General features: G+C 34.2%; 1 protein-coding gene across 3 annotated transcripts in view; it reads right to left on the reverse strand.

Annotated features, from left to right (window-relative positions):
* The window catches only part of Cdh12 (cadherin 12), an 836,266-nt gene that overhangs the window by 341,319 nt on the left and 473,557 nt on the right, over positions 1–21,390 (reverse strand). The window contains exon 1 of one of the 3 annotated variants that reach the window (XM_070042222.1): positions 10,386–10,518. The exons of the other annotated variants lie outside the window; for them this stretch is intronic. The gene's annotated coding sequence lies outside the window, so the exon portion shown is untranslated. Of the gene's footprint in view, positions 1–10,385; positions 10,519–21,390 lie in introns of those variants that run through there. 3 annotated transcript variants of the gene reach the window in all.

Consider the following 21,390-nt stretch of genomic DNA (forward strand, 5'->3'; position numbering starts at 1 on the left):
TTCAAAACTCACCAAAACAAACAAAACTCACCACATTAATCAAGTAGGGTATTTTTGCAAGAGATACATTAAAAAATAATACAGACACTGCATCTACTGCGTCAAAATAACTAAATCCATAAGAGTCTGTAGGAACAGGAGGAAGATACAGACAGAAGGAATTGGAGGAGGATGGTAGATTCTTATGTCATTGTATTGTTTAAGGGCTAGGATGATGTAAGCTGTCATTGCCTGCTATAATTTACTCACTTAATGGAAGTATGTGTCACTTGGGGCAGCTTAACTTTACAAGGGGCTCCCTGACCCAGATTTTCTCTAAAATATTTTTAATGGCTTAGCACACAGGGAAACAAAATTTCCAGAATATCTAACTCTACCCCATGCATAGATATGAAACTGTGAGATACTAAACTGGTTTACTATTTTTCATCTGACAAGAGATATTTCTCTATTATGTTTGTATTATGTGCCTCCTTAGACACTAGTCACAACATTTATCTTTGCATTATGTTTCGTTGTGCCTTTCAGATGTTTGCCTTCAGGGGCATTGAGAAAAAATTTTAAAAAGATATGAAAACAGAACATTCGGTGGATCTGCATTAAAACTCACATGTTTTCCTGACAAGCTATTTAAAATGTCATATGTGCCTTGTGAAGGCTTTTAGAAAAATCCAGAGACCTAGACCCGCATGACCCAAACTGTGTTTTTGCAAGGACTGCAATTTCCTTTTTGAGGATTACGGTTCCAGGGAAGATTGCTTCTAAATATCTCTGAGAGAAATGCTTCCCAGAATTAATGCAGTTGTTTACTATATATTGATTTTTGGAGCATTTCATCTCACCTAATATAAAGCACAATTAATACAATAGAGTTTAATTATGATCATATTAAGTATAACCATAAAAATCATACCTTAAACATAAGCAGTCAACTTCAAATGTATTCAGAATTTGTTTGAGGACTAACTGAATCAGAAGCAGAGAATATTTTCATTGATTATTTTATTGACTATACTTTTTGACAAATCAAAAGATCTAGGATAAGAATTACAATAGTCCTTGCACTAAATATAGTCTAGATATGATATTATTAGGCACAGAATGGTATTTTGGAAAAGAATGGACTTGTGATTTAAACTACGCATGTTCATTGATTATGAACGTATAAGAAATGTTATGTACTTATTACACTGAAGGTAACTGACTGAAAATAGTTTTGCAAAACATTTGAACATTTTATTTTTTTACTATTTATAAATCAATAGATGTAATAGCCCAGAGGGTGAACATGATGTTTGAATTTCATTAAGAATATTTCAATACTTGTGCCATATTAAGTAGTCCAATTGCTAGTGGATGTTTATGCTTTCTAACACTTCTGAAGATGACGTAGAGAATAAACTTCTCCTGTACATTTGATAAGCACAGGTTTATGAATAAAATAATTTACCTTTGAGAAGATTCTCATCTGACATATTTTTTAAGAGTTCTTGTGTAAATCAGTGCCACTGGAAATACATTAGTGAAGGAGAACAGAATAGTCTAGGACAGCAAATGCTTTAAAGTTTGGCATTATTTGAAAATGCAGTGGGTTCTGGTAATATTGTCTATGTTATAGAAAATTATTGGAAGGACATATAGAAGGACATAAGAATCAAGAAATTTAGTTAGGCAAAATCCAATCTAATATGACCAATAGCATAGATGAACTATCAGAAATAAAAACAAAAACAAATACTATTAACTATGACTAGGCCAAGGACCAGTGAAGTTTAAAAAGTAGAGAAGATATACCTTCAGATATTGTACAGAAATGATTGAAAAGAGAAAGTTTTAATTATATCATAAAAGAGATGAAAATTGATAAGGGAAGACTTTTAAAAAGAAGTTGACAAACTTATACTTAAGAGAAGTCAGTTTCTGGAAAAAATGGAGATTTTTGTGGAAAAAAAGAAGTAAAATGACCATAAGGCAAGTGACAGACTGACGGAACATGAAATGTAGGAAGTAAGGATGAAAACCTACATAAGAAAGATTTAGAAGACAAGAATGAGAGTACCAGATGTTTACTGGATGCATATGCTTGAGAAGAAGGCTAAATTTGATAGCTGTGTTTTTAACTTGACACATTGTGTAGAGAATCCCTTCACTGTTACTGACTTGAGTTAAGGAGGAAAATGTAGAACAACTTAGGGGAATTTTTGAAAGAAGCATTTATTTTTTGCACCTCTTACTCCCTCTCTCTCTGCCTTTCACTTTCCCCCTTCTTCTTTTCCTTCGGTCTTTCTTTCCTGCCTTTCATAAGTAAGTTTTCACTTCATTAATTCATTGATCCAGGGAATTAGTGCTGAAGCATTGAGTGATTCTGTGCAAGAAAAACAAACAAACAAAACTCTACAGAAAGTAAATAGGAAACATAAGGTGAAAATTAAGGAGAAAGAAAGAGGTACAATGTTGGAAAAAAAAAAACCTTGGATCAGAGATTAATTCCAGCTAAAATTAACAATAACAACAACAAAATATCTCAAAAAGAAGTAAAGTGTTGGCAAAATATTGTTAACACCCTATATTCTTCCTCTCTTTTGAAATACTCAAAGTGCCATCTTCTTTTTTTTTTTTTTTTTTTTTTTTGCCGGTTGTGGGGCCTGAACTCTGGGCCTTGGCACTGTCCCTCAGCTCTTTAGCTCAAGGCAAGCGCTCTACCACTTGAGTCACAGGGCCACTTCCGGCTTTTTCTGCTTATGTGGTGCTGAGGAATCGAACCCAGGGCCTAATGCATTGCAAGGCAAATGCTCTACCACTGAGCCACCTTCCCAGCCCTCAAAGTGCCATCTTCTTAAGGATGCCAGTAACATAAAATCTGGGATACGTTACTTTGATGTAATTTCCTAGCAATTGAAGATGCTTTTAATTAGATCACGATAGCAAATGATAATACTAACAGACATGGACATCCTTAGACTGACATTTTTCTTGAGCTTTGAAGGTGAAACAAAATTCATTCATCTAAATATATACATGTAGTATAATGCCTCTAAAATTCTTTTCTGGACACATGATTATTGTAACTCTCATTTGGGTCAGAATCATATATCAGAATGTAAATACATTATTGCTACATAGATTTAAGTAATTTACTCTTTCTGTAGCACCCATTAAAAAGTTATTTTATTTTCTGCTTTTTATATTGGTTTTGTTTTTAATTTTCAGGTATATGTTAAACAACGGATGTCATCAAATATGTGTGTGCATGTATGTGTGTGCACACACATACATATTAGGCATTTGATAGGTCATAGTTTAGATGGGACTATGTCCCAAGAAGAAAGGAGTTGCTAAACAATGATTTTTTCTCATTGTGAGAATATCACCAAGTGTGCATATGCTCATACCATACTATATAAGTGTACTAACCAATGTTATGTTAGGCATATATTGCATACAGTACCATCATTGAAAATTTTATGACTCTGTAATATACACATGTATATATATTTATATACTTATATATATATTAATATATTATATATTTATACATTTAAATGTATATATTTATATATCTATATATATAAACACATAGGTATGTACAAATAGGAATATATATACACATTGTGTATATAGGTATATAAGTAGATATATATACATCTACATATATAAGTAGATTAATACATATATACATATAAATGTGTGTATTTACCTATGTGTTTGATTAATGTTCTGAGAAATAATAGATTTAAAATAGACTATTGATTATCTCACACATTCTTAAAAGGAGCCTCCATTATTCTGGTATAAATTCCTTACTCACTCATATATAAATATGCTAATTTTTCTGAACGTACACCATAGTAATGTTATATCAACCTAAAGTTATATGTTAGGAGTGTTCATATAGTATCTATACTTTTACAAAGCATGAACTTCTATAAGGCCCTAATGAAACACCTTTTTTATTAATGTTTTTTTATTGTGAAAATATGGTACAGAAGTGTTACAATTACATGAGCAAGGTAATGAGTACATTTCTTATCAAGTATTGTTGCCTCCTCCTTTGTTTTTCCCTCATCCCTGCCCTCCCATCTCCACAACTGCATTTTCCCCCTCCCCTGAAGTTGTAAAGTTCGGTTTTCAACATAGCATCTTGTACATTGTTTAAATAGGGATACATGTTTAAATAGGGACACAGGTGGACCATTGCAACAATGAAATGAAACATCTTTCCCTATAAATTCAAACTACTCTTCAATTCCTTGCCAGGAAAGTGGTATTCATTGAAGCATTTCTTGGCTCCACCAAGGTAAGTTAGGGTGTACTCTTTGCACTAACATCTCTGGCCACATTTCTTCTTCCATTATTATATATAATAAGGTATTGTAAACACAATTCTCTTTCTGAGGCTGGCTGACTTTAGTTAACACAATGATCTCTAACTCCATCCACATAATTTCACGGAAAAGAACAGCTTGATGAGACTGATCAGATATTGTAAGGTAGATTCCCAAATAGACCTGTCCTATTTGTGGTTATCTTGGAAGAGAGAAGAAATATGAAGTGGGGCTGGTGAAACATTGCTTATCTGTGTTTCATCATCATTCTTAGGAGACTGGTGGAGTACATCATTTCAAGCCACTTTCCAGAACCACACATTTGCATGTCTCTTACAATTCAAGTGCTTCTGGACTACCAGGACATTCTTTGATATTGGATGTATAATAGTTACCTGGGAAAAGAGTGAAACACCTGAGATGATACATGTATTTTTCAGGGGGTGGGTGGGGGTTCTGTTATGGGGCATGCACTCTGAGCCTGGGCGCTGTCCCTGAGTTCTTCAGCTCAAGGCAAGCCCTCTACCACTTGAGCTACAGTGCCACTCTGGTTTTCTGGTGCTTAATTGGAGATAAGAGTCGAAATGTACTCATCTTGTGCATGCAATTGTAACCCCTGTGTATGGTATTTTCACACAAAAAGGAGTCTCACAGACTTTCCTACATAGGCTGGCTTTAAACTATGATCCTCAGATCTCAGCCTCCTGAGTAGCAAGGATTACAGACATGAGTCACCAGTGCCCAGCCTATATGGTATTTTGGTTACAATTACCTGCATATGTCTCCAAACTGTTTGCCCAAAGTCTTTGGTAGTTCTGTTAGAAATGAGTCTCACAAATATGATAAGTCACACAACAGTGTGTTTGTGTGAGTGTATATATGTATGTATATATATGTATGTCTATATATACATACATACATATATACACTTATACACATATATATGCATATATGTGTGTGAATATGATATGATCTATTGTATTGAAAACAATGAGTTTTGTTTTTTTGTCAGTCATAGGGCCTGAACTCTGGGCCTGGATGCTGTCACTCAGTTCTTCAGCTCAATACTAGCACTCTACCATTTGAGCCACAGCACCACTTCCAGCTTTCTCTGCTTTATATGTTGCTGAGGAATTGAACCTAGGGACTCATGCATTCAAGGCAAGCACTCTACTACTGAACCATCTTCCCAGCCCCAATGAGTTTTATGACCAATATATATATATATATATATATATTACATGAACAAAGATGCAATGTAGGATTTGAAATTTTTATGTCTTTACATAGAGACATAAAGAGGTAAGTAGGTAGACAGGAAGATAGATCTTAATAAATGATAACATCAGAATTCATAATTAGATAAAGTAAATGTAATACTAAAATATAGATGAGTTAGTAAATAAGAAAATCTATCTTAAAATAGAAAGGTGGCTAGTTACTTCGAGGACATTTAATTTTTTTCTGACATTCACTATACAAATAGTAAAAAAAAACACTCTTATAAATGTCTTTATCTAAACAAGGAGTCAGGAAATGTTTTCTGTAAATGACAAACTAGCAAACTATGAAATATTTAAGTTTACAAAGGCTCTATACTTCCTTTGGGCTCAAATGTTGGACTGTGGTACTGTAGCATTCCAACATCCATTGACAATATGGAAATACATATACAGTAGGTGTGCTTTAAGGAATCTCTGTTTATAGAAAAGATCATGGACTATTTCTATGTATATATTAAAGGTTTATATATCTAATAGAACAAAGAGACACTGGTGAATTTGTGGCTTGTTTTGTTTTGTTTTGTTCTTTTCCATTTTAGTTATCTTTTTTTCTTTTTTTGGGGGGGGGGTCCGGTCATGGGGCCTGAACTCTGGGCCTGGGCGCTGTCCCTCAGCTCTTCAGCTCAAGGCTAGCGCTCTACCACTTGAGCCACAGAACCACTTCCGGCTTTTTTCTTTTTGTTTATGTGGTGCTGAGGAATTGAACCCAGGGCTTCATGCATGCAAGGCAAGTGCTCTACCACTGAGTCACCTTCCCAACCCCTTCATTTTAGTTTTCTTACAAAATTCAACTCCAATGTTAGTTTCCAGGCTTGTTTATCTTTTAAATTTTCTAATATTATGGTTGCAATTTACCACTAATATTAATTCTCTCTTAAACATCCTTGTAATATGATTACCATATTAGTAACTTCGTATTTACACCATTATTGTTTTTTATCTTTTGTAAAGATGTTTCTAATAGTAAATCTCTGCAGAAATTAGTCATTATAGTGTCCTTTCTGTTAAAACCAAAATCAGTTAGAACCAAACATTCTGCAAAGCCCCCTTTCAGAACTTAAAATAAAAAATACGTGCGTGTTTCAAGTATCAGTAGGTATGACATTGAAAAATTATATTTATTTAAGTAGTACAAGAGTGAGCTAATGTCAGGAAAATATCACTGATCTACATTGTCTTAGGTAGTAATGCATGCCTATCATCTCCCGACCCAGGGGGACAAACTTCGTAAGATGAGTTTACCTAGAGAGCTCCAGACCAGCCTTGGCTACACAGTAAGCAACTACATGAAAAATAATCTAAGAATGTTCCTTCATATCTCTTCAAATATTGGAGTCCTTTCACAGAAGATGATAAAATCATCAGATAAAACATTTATGAAACTCAAACAGCCAAATTTGAATCCACTCTACAGATTCATAATTCACTGTGGGACACCTGGGCCCACCAGGATTGTGTCTTCTCTCAACTTCCATTTCTTTCTCTGGAAAATGGAGGTTAGTAATCTCATTTTGTGAAGTGATAACTGTAGACACATCCATACACAGTTTATAACTATCATTTCAGTTATGTTAAATCCTGTCTTTCTTCACTGTCTGATGGAAAAATAGTACTTTTTGCCTCTGGCTGGTGGCTCACACCTGTAATCCTAGCTACTCAGAAAGCTGAGATCTGAGGATTATAGTTCAAAGATACCCAGGCTAGAAAAGTCTGTGAGACACATATCTCCCTGAATCTATCAAAACAACCCAAAGTGAAGCTGTGGCTCAAGTGCTGGAGTGCTAGCTCAGGGACAGAGTGTTCAGGCACCTGAGTTCAAACCCCAAGACTGACATCAAAATGGATCTCTCCGTTGCTCTGGGTCTCTTTGTGTCTATGTATGTATTTATAGTTCTATAGATATAGTATCTCTATAGATCTTTCTACCTCTAGTTATCTCTGTAGAGATAAATCTCTATCTATCTGTCTGTTTAAATAACTTATTGAGGCTTATTTTATGTATCCTTGAGTCAGGTCCATAAAGTTTTAACAAATCTTTTCTTTAAATTTAGAAACTGCCTTACTGACATGAATTTTTTTCTAGAAAATATTTTTGGTATTGTAGAAAGAATAAATTAATATTAAGTGAATGTAAACTGAAGTCAATTTAAGCCTTAGAGCTATGATGGCATACAGAGTTAACATAACTATTTGAAAAATCAGACCCACATGCGATCTAAAATAGCCAATATTTTTCACTTATACTATAAGACTTTATAGCTCCATAAGTCTGAATAAGACAAGCTAGCATAACAACTACAGTGATATTAAACTCCTTTGGAAACTTTTGAGGTCTCCATTATAATTAAAACTGTGTTTGTCTTCTTGTTAAAAAATAAAGATTTCGGTACCTGCTAAACGACTTTTGAATGGCCATAGACTTTAGTAATGTAAACATGCAATGAAAGCTTCTTGGGTATAATTCTACAATCAGTTGTCAATTGATCATGTGGGCAAAACTATAATACAGATTTTTCAGCAATGTATAAATGTTTTTGGATCACATATGTCCTTAGTTGGCCAATAATACCCCTTCCTGTTTGCTAATAAGGGGGAAAGAAGTAAAATGCCTAGCAGCAATGTCTGTTATAAATCAATGCTACCTTTTTTTTTTAACCAATGATATCTTATCTTTGAATCTACTGGTGAAACTTATTCCAAGGGGAAAAAGAGTTAGAAAACTTATAGCAACAGAAGTAGATAAATTATTTCATGAATTGGCTTAGAGCATACAACCTTCAAGTGACATCAGTGCCTAGAGAAATCTTGCAAATAGTTGATTCTTGAAGGAGGCCATAGCATCAACATCAGCCTAAAATTCTCCAGGAAAATTCAAAAGGAGAGCCAATTTTATATAATGGTATTCTGACATCCTTATAAAATATCCCATCTCAAGCTACCTATAGTGGCAAGAATGGAAACAACTTTCTATGAAATAAGAGAGCTCATGCTACAAAGCATCTTCAAGATACCATTGTAAAATAAATGTCTCAGAAAGTAGCCAAGGGCACCTGTTTTCTCTCATAGGTGAAAGTCAAATCTAAGATTTTAAACAAACTGAAAACAGAAGAATAGAGAGAGAGAGGGAGAGAGAGAGAGAGAGAGAGAGAGAGAGAGAGAGAGAGAGAGAGAGAGAGAGAGAGAGAATTGAAGAAATGAGAAATGTGAGAAATGGTATATATGTAGGGATTGATTCCAATTGTGTATCTCCTTTGAACAATTACTTGCAGTTTAACAGCATGAATACAAGGAAGCTGAAACATGTTTTGTTAGTTGTAGAGAAACAGATGAATGGAAAGAGGAATAGTGGGCAAATGCAGTCATAATATTAAATATACATATGTGGCAGTGGAACCAGGTAATTTCATGGGAGGTGTGGCTTTGGGATAGATACAGAAGAAGAATAACGGAGTGGGTAACATTGATTAAGATGCATTGTACTCATAAATTGACATGTTGAGTGAAAACACCTTTGTACAAATACTTAAATACGTTAATAAAATAACAGAAACAGTAAATACTTTCCCAATAGAAAAGTCAACATTATAAGACTTGATGAAACAACTCTTAGATATTTTCAGTGCACTTCAACACCAAAGATCAAGTATTACAAAGTTAATATGTGTATGTTTAATGAGCATATGTGATTTTAGCTCAAATGAGGTAAGTAACATTACTTGAAAATTAGTTTATAATAAAATTCCTCTACAATGACACCATTTGTTTGTATTTCTAATGAATGGATCACACACAGCAACAGTGACAGAATTAATTTTTACATCACATAGAAGTTTACCAAATATCTAATAAAGCCATATAATTATATTTAAATATGAAAATTAAAGTTAAAAAAGAAAATTTCTGACTACAGAAAAAAAGTTTTTTCTATAACCTCTGGAGATCTTTTTAAGAAGCTTATGAGAAAATGGACATAGAAGAATATGCACCATTTCACCCAAACTACTTGGGTAATGAACCCAACTTTATGTGAAAGGAATGCACCATAGTTTGATATCAGAACAATCACCTCACACTGAAAGTATGTCAAGAGTCAAAATTTCAGCAAATATAGAGCTTTATTCTCTGAATAAGGCAGTCTCCTTTCAAAATGCTAGCAATTCTCAAAGTAGTTTGCTTTGCTTTCTCTGTTTTTAACTTACCTCATTAATGAGCTTCATTGCTCTTACATAAGTACCATAAATTACACCAATATAATATTATACATTGGATGCTCATTCTTGTGAAAAAATATTTTTTATCAAAATTATTACACTTAAATCTCAGTTCCTAAACAGACAGACCAGGGAGTTGCAAAACAAGCAAACAACTCCCAACTCTCATTTACTAATTTTCTTTGCAACCTATTTAACTTTGGAATCTTGAAGACTCAGATTTTTTACTGTGACACTCATATAACCAGGTTACCTTCACACTGCACAGACCTCTAAACAGACTGCTAAGAAGGTAAAAAGAGAGAAAAAAAATCCTTCCTTTTCCCACATCTCCTTTCTTTCGTTTTCTTTTGCAATGAAAAGAAGAGTGAGTTCCTTCCTGCAGAATTGGTTGCAATAGCTTTGTCCCCAAACGCCAGCTCTCTTCTAGGACACTTTTGCTTTGTAAACTCGGCCTCTTCCTGACACAAGCACTCACTTGCTGCAGTGCAGAATGCCAGTTCAGTCAGAACTTTCCATGCAGAAATCCAGTGCGATGCAGTCACCCAGATAAAAGCAGCACTTACCTTAATTGAAATATTCTCCGTGAACGGGTGAGAAATCCGTCACGTCAACCGTGAACGGGGAGGGGAAGGAGATCGAAGTTTGCAATCAACACTCTTTCAGGGGCAGCACGCTGCACTTCTTGTCCTGGTTTATGTGGAGATCTTGACTGGAGAGAAAGATCAGCTGAAATCCTCAGAGGTTCTCCGTGAGTAAAACAGGATTGAGCGATTTTTTTTCCACCCCAGGAGATGCTGTGTGCGTGGGCACTGTTTGGAGGCTTGCTAACTGTTCTGATCAACTCCTGTCATGTCCGCCGGGGGCCAGGCGATACTCATTGACCTGATTAGTGAGGGATGCTCTTGTGCACCGGGCGCACAAGCAGAGGGGTGACAGGTCTCCGGGGGAACTGAACCGAGCCTCCTGGGGAATATGGTCTTTTCCAGTCTAATGGACGAACGACAAGTAAGACTATAATTTCAAGATTAGTCTCTGTGTTTGCCATTGCACAGTTTCAAATAAATGGGTTTTCCCTGCTTCTCCCCCCTCTCCCCAAGATGCATTCACACTAGATACAGTGAAACAAATACTAGGCAGATAGGCTGATTTGTAAAGTAATTCTACACCTGAAAAATGTCTAAAGCACAAATGAGGCAGAAGGGGACGCTTGTCTTTGCCCCTCGCCTGCTTCATGCATCAACCTTTGTCTAAGTAAAATGACTTTAAAGGGTTATTACAGCTCTCCAGAGTACAACTCTCTGCATCTATTAAAAAAGATAGTATTCATATTAAATAAGCGTATTTGACAGTTGAGTGCACAGACACAGACACACAGACACAGACACACAGCACGGTCCAAAGCATGTAGCACAAATCATTGTTCCTGAAGTCTTCCAAATACCATTTAAAATTAATCACCCCTACCAAAATGTTTGCATTGTATTAATCGGAGGCACTTAGAAGAGTATGTTGTGCTGACAAGAGTCACCCTTTCTGTTCTGTGAAAGCACTATTTTTATAAAGCAGAAACAGCAAGGCAAGAGGACACAACACGCAGGACAACTTGTTTTTAATGTAGTCGTGTGCCTCTACCTACCTTCTGATAGCCATCCATCACCACGCTGCCTGCCCCTGGCCCGCTTCTCAACAGCCCAGCCCATCTCCCCCATTCACGCTTGCTTGTTCCCTGAAGACACCTAATTCTTGGGGAAAGGTCACGGTACTGAAGCCTCAAGCCCCAAAGGGTTAATTTTGGACAGCTCTCACTTTCGCAGGAGAAAATTATGCAAATAACATAAAAAAGAACAGATGAAAAAAGTCATTTGCATGTCTTGAGGGTGAGAAAATTCTCTTTGCCAGAGAAGAAACTGACGAGTGTCCCCTCACAATGAGACTGTGAGATATGTTCATCACTGCCGTTTTCTCAAGTGGGTCTCCCACTTGGGACATATGGCATTCCCTTGGGGTGTGTGTGTGTGTGTGTGTGTGTGTGTGTGTGTGTGTGTGTGTGTGTGTGTGTGTGTGTGTGTGTGTGTGTGTGTGTGTGTGTGTGTGTGTGTGTGTGTGTGTGTGTGTGTTTGAGAGGGAGGAACAGAAACAGAGAGACAGACGAGACAGAGACTGAGATTGAGACTGAGGACACAGAAGCTGTACTTGCTTCTTACTATTTATGTATAGGTCAGGACCCCCCAAATTTCCAGAAGAGAAGGAAGAGAGAAGAGAGAACCTGTGTGCCCTTTATATGCCCAAAAGCCTATAGAAACGGTGTTACTAATATTCTAGCTCACTGATGAAACTTCTTGGTTCAAAGAAAAAAATCCCAAACCTTTCAGTGTAACTGAGTTGTTATAAATAGCACAGACACATGCACTGGCAGGTAAAACACAGACACCTTCCCAGAGAAGGCTCTGGAGGAGAGGTTCTGCCACCTCCTGAGCAGAGGCCTCCTCTCCTTCACCTGGCAGAGGGTGAGAGATGAAGGTGAGGAAAGTTGATCAATACACTTCAGGAGTGGAAGAACAACTTATGCAGGAAGCACATGATCCAATTATAGACTGGCAGGAGAGGGTTCCAGTAGAAAAGAAGCAGCTTAAATGGAAATTGATGCTCCTAAACATAAACAGCAAACTGGAAAAAAATAACTGCTAATTTCTTCTGAGAGGGTTCCTACCAGGCTTTAACACAGTGCTTGTGAATGACAATCAGACACACTTCATGGCACTGGGGAGTATTTGGTTGAGCAATTGACGCCCGGGTTCCCTGCTCTAAAGATCACTTAGGGCTGAGATCTTTTGATGCATTTTAAAATGAAATTGAACATGGGCCTTATTCATGAACAGCAGTTATCATCATAACCTACAAAAAAGGAGCACATGAATCTAACTGTGCTGTCCTGGACAGTTTTATCTTGACGTCTACATGAGGTTATATTTATGAAACTTCCAAATACCCAATCTTCCATTTTCATAGAAAAGTCCTTCACTCTAGCTCACAGCTACCAATAGTATATGTCACTCCAGGAATTGTTAAGTGGGTGTTAGATGTCTGATTGATTTTATGGTATTTCATAACAAATATGTGCCACATGCCATGCACTGTGAATGCATTTCAGCTGTACTTATTGCTCATAAAATCCTTAGATCAATACTGTTATGAGATTTACTCTAATAAATTTGCAATAGTTCAGATGAATTAAGTACTTTAATTCAGGCCACCCAGCCAGGATACAATAGTCCAGGATTCAAACTATAATTATAAAATCTTAATGAACATTTAGAAATCTCCTAACAGCAAACCTTGTATGCTGTCAAAAGTATAGAAAAGTTGCATAGGTTGTATGACTTACAAAATTTATTTTTACATCTTGAAAATATTTTTATAATTTCAAAATATATAACACTGTAAGAGTATAACCACAGAATATGTTCTGACACAAATTACCACAAAATTAAATTCATAATCAATGTTAACCTACAAAAGCAAACTCCATCTGGAATTCTCAGTTTATTCAATTTCATTAACACTAATTTATAATCAACAAAATTATTGACTTTGTAATTCATTTGTTCTCAAACAACCAGAATAGTATTCTTAATTAAAAACATCCTATTCTATGTGTATAACAATTATTAAAAATATATTGGGTCAGCTATGAAACTTTATCACTAAATTTCTAGAAAAGCAGGAATGTAAGTATGTTTAAGTGACAGAGTGCTAGTCATGAGCAACAAAGCTGAGCAAGGTCCTAAGTTCAATTTCTAGTACTGGCATACATCCTTTCATATTTATCTCTCCATCTATCCATCCATTTATCTATCTATCTATCTATCTATCTATCTATCTATCTATCTATCTATCTATCTATCTATTTCTTTACTTAATATCATCATAATCATTGCTATTTATATATAAATTCATATATATCCATATGTATATATCCAAAATAATATTGATGTCTTACATCCAAGTTCTACAAGGTGTCAAAAAAAAACATAATGTCAAAAAAATCAGCATGGATCTAAAAACATTCTAATTTATTCATGCTCAATCTAGAAGTTTTTCAACTCTTTCAAAAAAATCACACCAGTTTCTGTTTTTTTCATGTTTCCAGACATTCATAAGCTTTAGAGAAATGTTGTGACCACACTTTTAAATAAAAGTATCTAATAAAAATTCTGCCTAAAAAGGACTGATGATAATTCAAATTAATTCTATATTTAAACTTTGCCAAGAACATTCCTTCCTATTATCTCATTTGATTCTTACAGGAATTTTGTGAAATAGATTACCATAAGTATTTTTCACATATTATAATGATGGGAAAATGAAGAATGAAAAGAGCAAATACTTGTCCTTTGGTCTTTTAAACTTAGCCAGAAACACAATACACTCCTTTCTGGGCAAGTTTTATTGCTTTCTTCTATATGTAGTAAATAATTTCTTTCTAAGTAAGGTTGAATATATAAAAGGCTCCTAAATGGATAATAGGTGGACTATGTTTTGTTAAGTTAGTTTGGTTTGTTCAAAACTGTATAAAATATGATCATTACTTAATAATGCAAGAGAAATTACTGTAATTATGGAGTTTATGATTGTACATAAAAGCTTTCATCCCTTCTGATTTATCTTAAATTTTGACTGCATTTGGCTATTATTGCATAAATATATTATATTAAGATAACCATCCAGTTATTTGTTACATAAATACAAACTTATATTTCAGCACATTTTTAGATTAAAATATGACCACCCTCCAACTGTTCCCATTAATTACCAAATAAGAGTAAATTCTGTAGCATTATTGTTAATTGTTTTAACTATAAAATCAAGTCATCATACAATAACCGACCTTTTAGCAGTAGCATGAGCTAATAGTACTACTGATAAGTTAATAGAAAAGATATTTCTACATACCTCTAGATCTGAAAAGAGGAGACTGGATGGACATCTGACTGCATTATATTCTTAAGTATTATTTTATGTATTTTAGAAACCAGTTTTTACTCATCTGTACTCATTCATTTAAAATATGATGAAATTTTGTTAAAAAAGAAAGCTTCATTGGTTACAGGAAACTTGGACTGTAGTCAAAGTCACTCACCAGCTTTTTAACCTTCAAACATTTAAGAAGCTTCTAGCTAAGAACCTCATGGGAAAATGTAAGGAAATTAAATTGTATTAGCTATAAAATTTCATTCAGCTATAAAATGCTTTGGATGATTATTTGTGATATCTTTGCTATGTAATTTACAAATGACTAGGATTTCAAGAAGTTAGGGTTGCAAGCAGACACACATTTCCTCCCCTCTTACCTTTCCAAGGCAATCACAATTTAGTGGGTTTAGCCTACAAACAGCATCAGAGAAATTATACTTTGGTTACATATCACAAATGATTTAAGAATCAGCTACCAAATCACTGATGTGAAACTATGTGTGGAATTGATTAAAATAAATGCAATGTATAGGAATGTTGCTTACCTATTTTTATATAATGATAATATTTTCTGGAGGGACACTTCAATGTTTTATTGCACATAAGCTAGATGTTTAGCTTTTTTGTCCTTTTATTGGCATGGTTAGTAAAGAAATGAAAATGAATTTAATTAGAGCAATTAAGAATTAACTTTCAAAAGGAGTATATTTGAATAATAGACATGCAATATTAATATAGATTGTGGTTTCAAACCACATTTCCATGAGAGTAGAAAGTTATTTTAAACTAGCAAAAATAACTGAATAATTAAAGGACTTACAGTAGATATAATTGGTTGGCATTTAAGACCCTTCTTGTTAGTTTAAATTTATTCTATTCTGTATCTGCCAGATAGAAAAGATTATTAAGTGAAAGCACAATGATAAAATAACATATAAAATTCTGAAAATACTAAAATCAATTTACTTAAAGTCCAATGATTAAAATTGCAAGTGCAAAATCAAAAAAACACAATGTAGTCATATTTTAAAATAAACATTAATTAGGTGAATACATGAAAAAATAAAATTAGTATTATTAATCAGAACAGAGGGACAGGCTTATTTCATTTAGGTATAAAGACATTTTCTCTCTCTGAGAGTTTGAAAGGCACAGAGAACGGAAGTTAGGAAGACAGGGAGTTAATGATAGAAACTGTGAAATGAATTTGCTAATTAGTAAAACTTCCTAGAGGTACAGTAAATCTTAACTTATAAATACTATATATTGTATCTATACAACTATATATTTAATCTTAATGAGATATCTTTGGGAGGGGAATTGGGAAAAAATGAGGGGGAGATAACAATGTTCAACAAGACTTGTGCTTATTTTCTTACTTATGAAACTGTAACTGTAATCCATTTGTACCCCACCTTTACAATTAAAAAAGAGATATCTGTACTTGTGTATACCATGGTACTTAAGTATACCATACTTAAAATTCGAAGTAAAAGTAAACAAACAACAATCGCAAGTCCTGGAAACAATGTGAAAATTTTATTATTCTTATTCAATGGAATTTTAAATAGTGCTTTCAGTGTGAAAAACACTTCAGTAATTCTTTTGGTCAAACAACACATACCTATGGTGTAATGTGACCATCTAAATATGAGTTTATCATTAAAAAGAAAGAAAAAATAGTAAATCTGTTCATTTAAACACTTGATGATAATAATTGGCTAATTGTATTAGCTCTAAACTACAAACAACTGAAATATCTGTGAACAGATAATATGCAAATCTTTTATTCATGAAAGCATAATACTCTATAGTCAATAAGAGAACAACGACTAGTGATATTTTGTAAACTGAACCTCCTGATCATTTTATGAATGGGGAAAAAACAGAGTCAAATGGATGACTATCATATTATTCAATCTGCTTAAAATAAAAATATATGTAAATTATTTTACAATGACAGAAAACTAGATAAGTGGTTGATTTCACCTTTGCTGGATGAGTATAAAACACACATTTCCATGGAAAACTTTGGGTTGATATAACTGTGTAGTATTTTCAATAGAATAGTAGTTTTGCAGATGCAAATTTCTTTCAAAGCTTGTGTCATTAAGATTTCAAATATATGTAGCTAGTTTGTGTAGCTATGAGGTTACTAAAATAAAATAACAAAAAATTCTTCTCTTCAATTTCTACTTTCATAAAATATTACAGGAATTAAACTGCACATGTCCTGTTTCACCTGTGATAATTTAATACTATGGGCCGGGCGCTGGTGGCTCACACCTGTAATCCTAGCTACTGAGGAGGATGAGATCTGAGGATCACAGTTTAAAGCTATCCTGGGCAGAAAAGTCTGTGAGACTCTTATCGCTAATAAACCACCAGAAAAACTGGAAATGGTGCTGTGGCTCAAGCGGTAGAGTGTTCGCCTTGAGCTGAAGAGCACAGAGATAGCGCCCAACCCCAGAGTTCAAGCCCATGATTGACCAAAATAATAATAATAATAATGATAATTTAACACTATGTTTTCAACTCTTTATACCCTATCCTCTAAAGAAAGCATATGGATAGTGCAATCAAATCACCTACTTTATATTTCTAACAGTTTCTTAAATTGTATTGAGCATTCTCCACTCAATCACAGTTTAAGACAACTTTAAACTTAATGTCTTAGCACCTATCCTGATAATAGTTCAGTAAAATTTTATATAGGGAAATAAAGTGCTATTTTATTTGAAACAATGACTGCTGTGCAATGGTAATTGCTGTTCAATACACATATATCATTGTCCATTGGTTCCCAGCTTCCTTGTCATGAGGATTGAAATGTTAATCTTGCATGTCTTCAGCTTCTGTGATACAATAAGTGACATTATACTATAAAACATATAATTGGACTTTTTTTGGCTTTAACTGCACCTGGCAGCCCCTAACACAAAAGTAACTTTTATAACATCATGAAATTGGTCTAGAAACAGAACATCTAAACAAAATCAGTATTTCTCTTATTTGCAGATACACTGAAGTTAAGCATTTCTTCGACTATCATGATGACATTATTCTGAATACCATCTTTCATTCTCTTCTCACTTACACTAACTCTAACACCAAGTTTCCTCTTATATCTACTTCCTTTTTCACTGTCATACAAAGACAATAATAATCTACTTCAATAATACAAGAAATGGCTAACTTTTATTTTACTTATTAAAGTAAATTAAACTCTCATAGTAATAGGGGGTTTTATATATGGTTGGCGTTTAGCAAGGAGTCTGAAATATATAACTTTACCATGTACTGGAATTCAAATAAACAAATTTTAAGATTTCACAATATAAAGTAAGCCAGGCCCAAAGAGACATAGGTCCCATAGTTTCCCTTATTTGCAATATCTAGTATAGGTATGAGTCAAGCAGAAAAGGTCAGATAATGTGATGTTAGGAAAACAAACCCTTAAATATGTATTTTAATGTTTTCGTTTCTTTCATGCATGTGTTTCTAACGCATTTATAAGATTATTTCTTTGTTGCTTTGTATGTCCCTTCCCCACAGTGTAACCCCCGCTTTCACTATATTTGATATCAGTATAACATGTGAAGGAGATGGGGACAAACAAGTCGTTTAAGGATTCAGGTGGACCTGTTGCAACAATGAGAAGTACAAAATGTCATGTCAAAACCAGCTTTACAATGTCGGTGTGGGGGGGGGGGGAGGGGGGTATGATTGGGTGGGGGGGAGGCGGAAGGCTGGGAAGGGAGGTGAAGGGTAAACAAAGGAGGAGGCTGCAATGCTTGGTAAGAAATGTATGCATTATCCTGCCCATGTAATTGTAACCCCTCTGTACAGTGTGTTCTCAAATAAAGTAAAATTAAATTAAATTAAAAAAAAAAGATTTCACAATATAGTAACTGCTTCAGAGTGCTATAAGAAGTGATTGCTTTGAGTGGTTTACTCATTGAAGTAACAATGACAAAATGCATTGTGAATCCTTGGGTTACTTTCTCAGACTACATTTGCCCAGGTTTTCCTCAGATCAAACTGAATTGCCTTACTGCACATGGAAAAGCAACATTAAATGAATCTTTACACACACAGCACTAATAAATAATTGTAGCATTATTTAGGCTCAATAAATAATAAATAGCTGCTTCAAGAATTAAAGAAATTGTGTATGCAGTATGTACAATTTTATTTATGATTATATGTATGTTTCAGTATTGGCTGAATATTGTGGCCAATATTTTGAATCTTGAGAACATTTCAGACTGAAATATTTTTTCAGACACAAACATACAATTTACTTTTCATTTTTAGAAAAAAATGACATATATATGTAAACATAATAAACACATGCTGTGGACATGTAAACTATCTCAAGATAACAATTTTAAATTTTGTAAACATTTTGGAATGTGGGTTTGTGTGTGTTTGTGTGTGTACTCAGGTAGAAATATCTTTTACAGATGTTACTGAGACAATGAAATGTATAGCATAGAAATATATTAATGATTGATACTGATGATTAAATAAAAATGTAGTTAATTTAGTCACTAAAATGTTTACAAATATATTTTAACTTGGAAAGATTTCACTTATTTATAGAAAAGTAGATAACATCATAAGGCCATGTATAAATGCACACACACATATATACATATATATGTATATACATGGACTTGGGTACATATTTCAAAGCAAAGTTATCCAATAAGAGTAAATAAACATTTTTTTCTTGACCAACTATAATGGTTAGGAGATATTAACTCACCATTTTTTTTTTATTTGTAAGGACAAATTTAGGAAAACAAATGAAAGCAAGTCTTTATTTTGTTTACCTGTCCACTTGTCAGTGGTTTTCTCTTCACCGTATTCCCATATGTTACAGGAGGAGGGAGCTGCAATTTAGAATGCTACATAAATTTAGTTTTTATGTATTTTAAGTTAGAGTACTTGATTTTCCAAATTGGATGCTAATTTCTTCTCAGACAGTTCTACTGCTATGGGCAGCTGCACCAGCTGAACCCTTTCAAAGTCTCAGAGATAAGAAATGGATAACATGTTCTGTTTCTCACTCACTCCACCTCCACCCGTTAAGGACGGGGAAAAGTAGCAAGAAAACTACTTTTAATGACACAGAGAAAAAAGTCCTCTACTACGGAGGCATATGGCTTCTAACAAGTTGCCTTAGTTAAAAGCAGAAATGAAATATCTCACGTTAGGGCAAATGCCATTATTTCTTCAGAGTCGGATGCAGTCTGCATCTTTGCTTGTATGGAAATATGTTATCTGACATTCATGTTAACTTTTGGAATAGAAGTAAGCCAAAGATGACATTTTTTGCCTATCTTCAAATCCTCTTTCTTAATTTTGGATTTTAAAGATATTTTAGGCATTTGTAAAAATCAAAGGAACTAGTGTTAATAGATGCCTGTGCTGGCATCTTGCAGCTTTTCTCGGTCCATCTTACTTCATCTACAGATTTTCATACTGTCCATTTACCCCGTCTTGAAGATGTTTGCATGAAAACTTAGACATAACCTAATTCTACTTACAAATACTTCAAGATTCTCTTCAAATGATTGAAACATCCTCTTTCTTTCTGAAAAGACATCTGACATATCTTTTGCCTGTGGTATTTCCTTTTCTTTGCTTCTAAATGAGCAATGGTAATTGAGAATTGTGCCTAAATAAGATCCACTAGATTTCTGTATTTGAACTATTAAAATTGCATATTAATATTATTAAGGCTTCTAGAAGAGTAAAAAAGACAAGCAAGAAAATGACCAATAATCCCTTAAACTTAACCCCAGAGATTGAAACCCACATCTCTCTATTATTCTCCTGATATGGGTCAGGAGCAACATCAGAAGACATTTTATTCACAATAAACTGATAGCTTAGAATGATCATGCATTATAAAAAATTTGTATTTTTTATGATGAGTAAGTGACCTGTTACAGACTTGGTCACAAACATTTGAATAGTTTATTAGCAAATTTCTTGAGTGTAATAAAAAATGTTCACATATTCCAGAAAAGTAATTTCCTATGCTATGAAATATGAAAGCTGCATTTAATAGTTATTAGAACATAATTTTCTAATCACTTTATTTCAATCCCTGATTTCTACTTGACTTCTTACAAAACTCCAAGATATAAGCATTAAGTCAAATGGCCTGCTGGGCGCCGGTGGCTCACGCCTATAATACTAGCTACTCAGGAGGCTGAGATCTGAGGATCGTGGTTCAAAGCCAGCCCAGAAACCATGGGACCTATGTTTCTTTGGGACTGGCTTACTTCACTTAATATAACTTTTTCCAAGTCTTTCCATTTCCTAACAAATGGGGCAATGTCATTCTTTCTGTGGAGGCATAGAATTCCATTGTGTATATATATCACATTTTCTTGATCCATTTATTTACTGAGGGGCATCTGAGTTGGTTCCATATCTTTGTTATGGTAAATAATGCTGCAATAAACATAGTTGTGCTGGTAGCTTTAATATGTCTGAGTCAAGCAGAAAAGGTCAGATAAGTTGATGTTAGGGAAATGAACCCTAAGATATGTATTCAATTTTTTTTCTTTCATGCCA

This window comes from Dipodomys merriami, unplaced genomic scaffold, assembly GCF_024711535.1.
Source record: "Dipodomys merriami isolate MVZ:Mamm:240054 unplaced genomic scaffold, mDipMer1.0.p SCAF_32, whole genome shotgun sequence".
In the NCBI taxonomy this organism is placed as follows: domain Eukaryota; kingdom Metazoa; phylum Chordata; class Mammalia; order Rodentia; family Heteromyidae; genus Dipodomys; species Dipodomys merriami.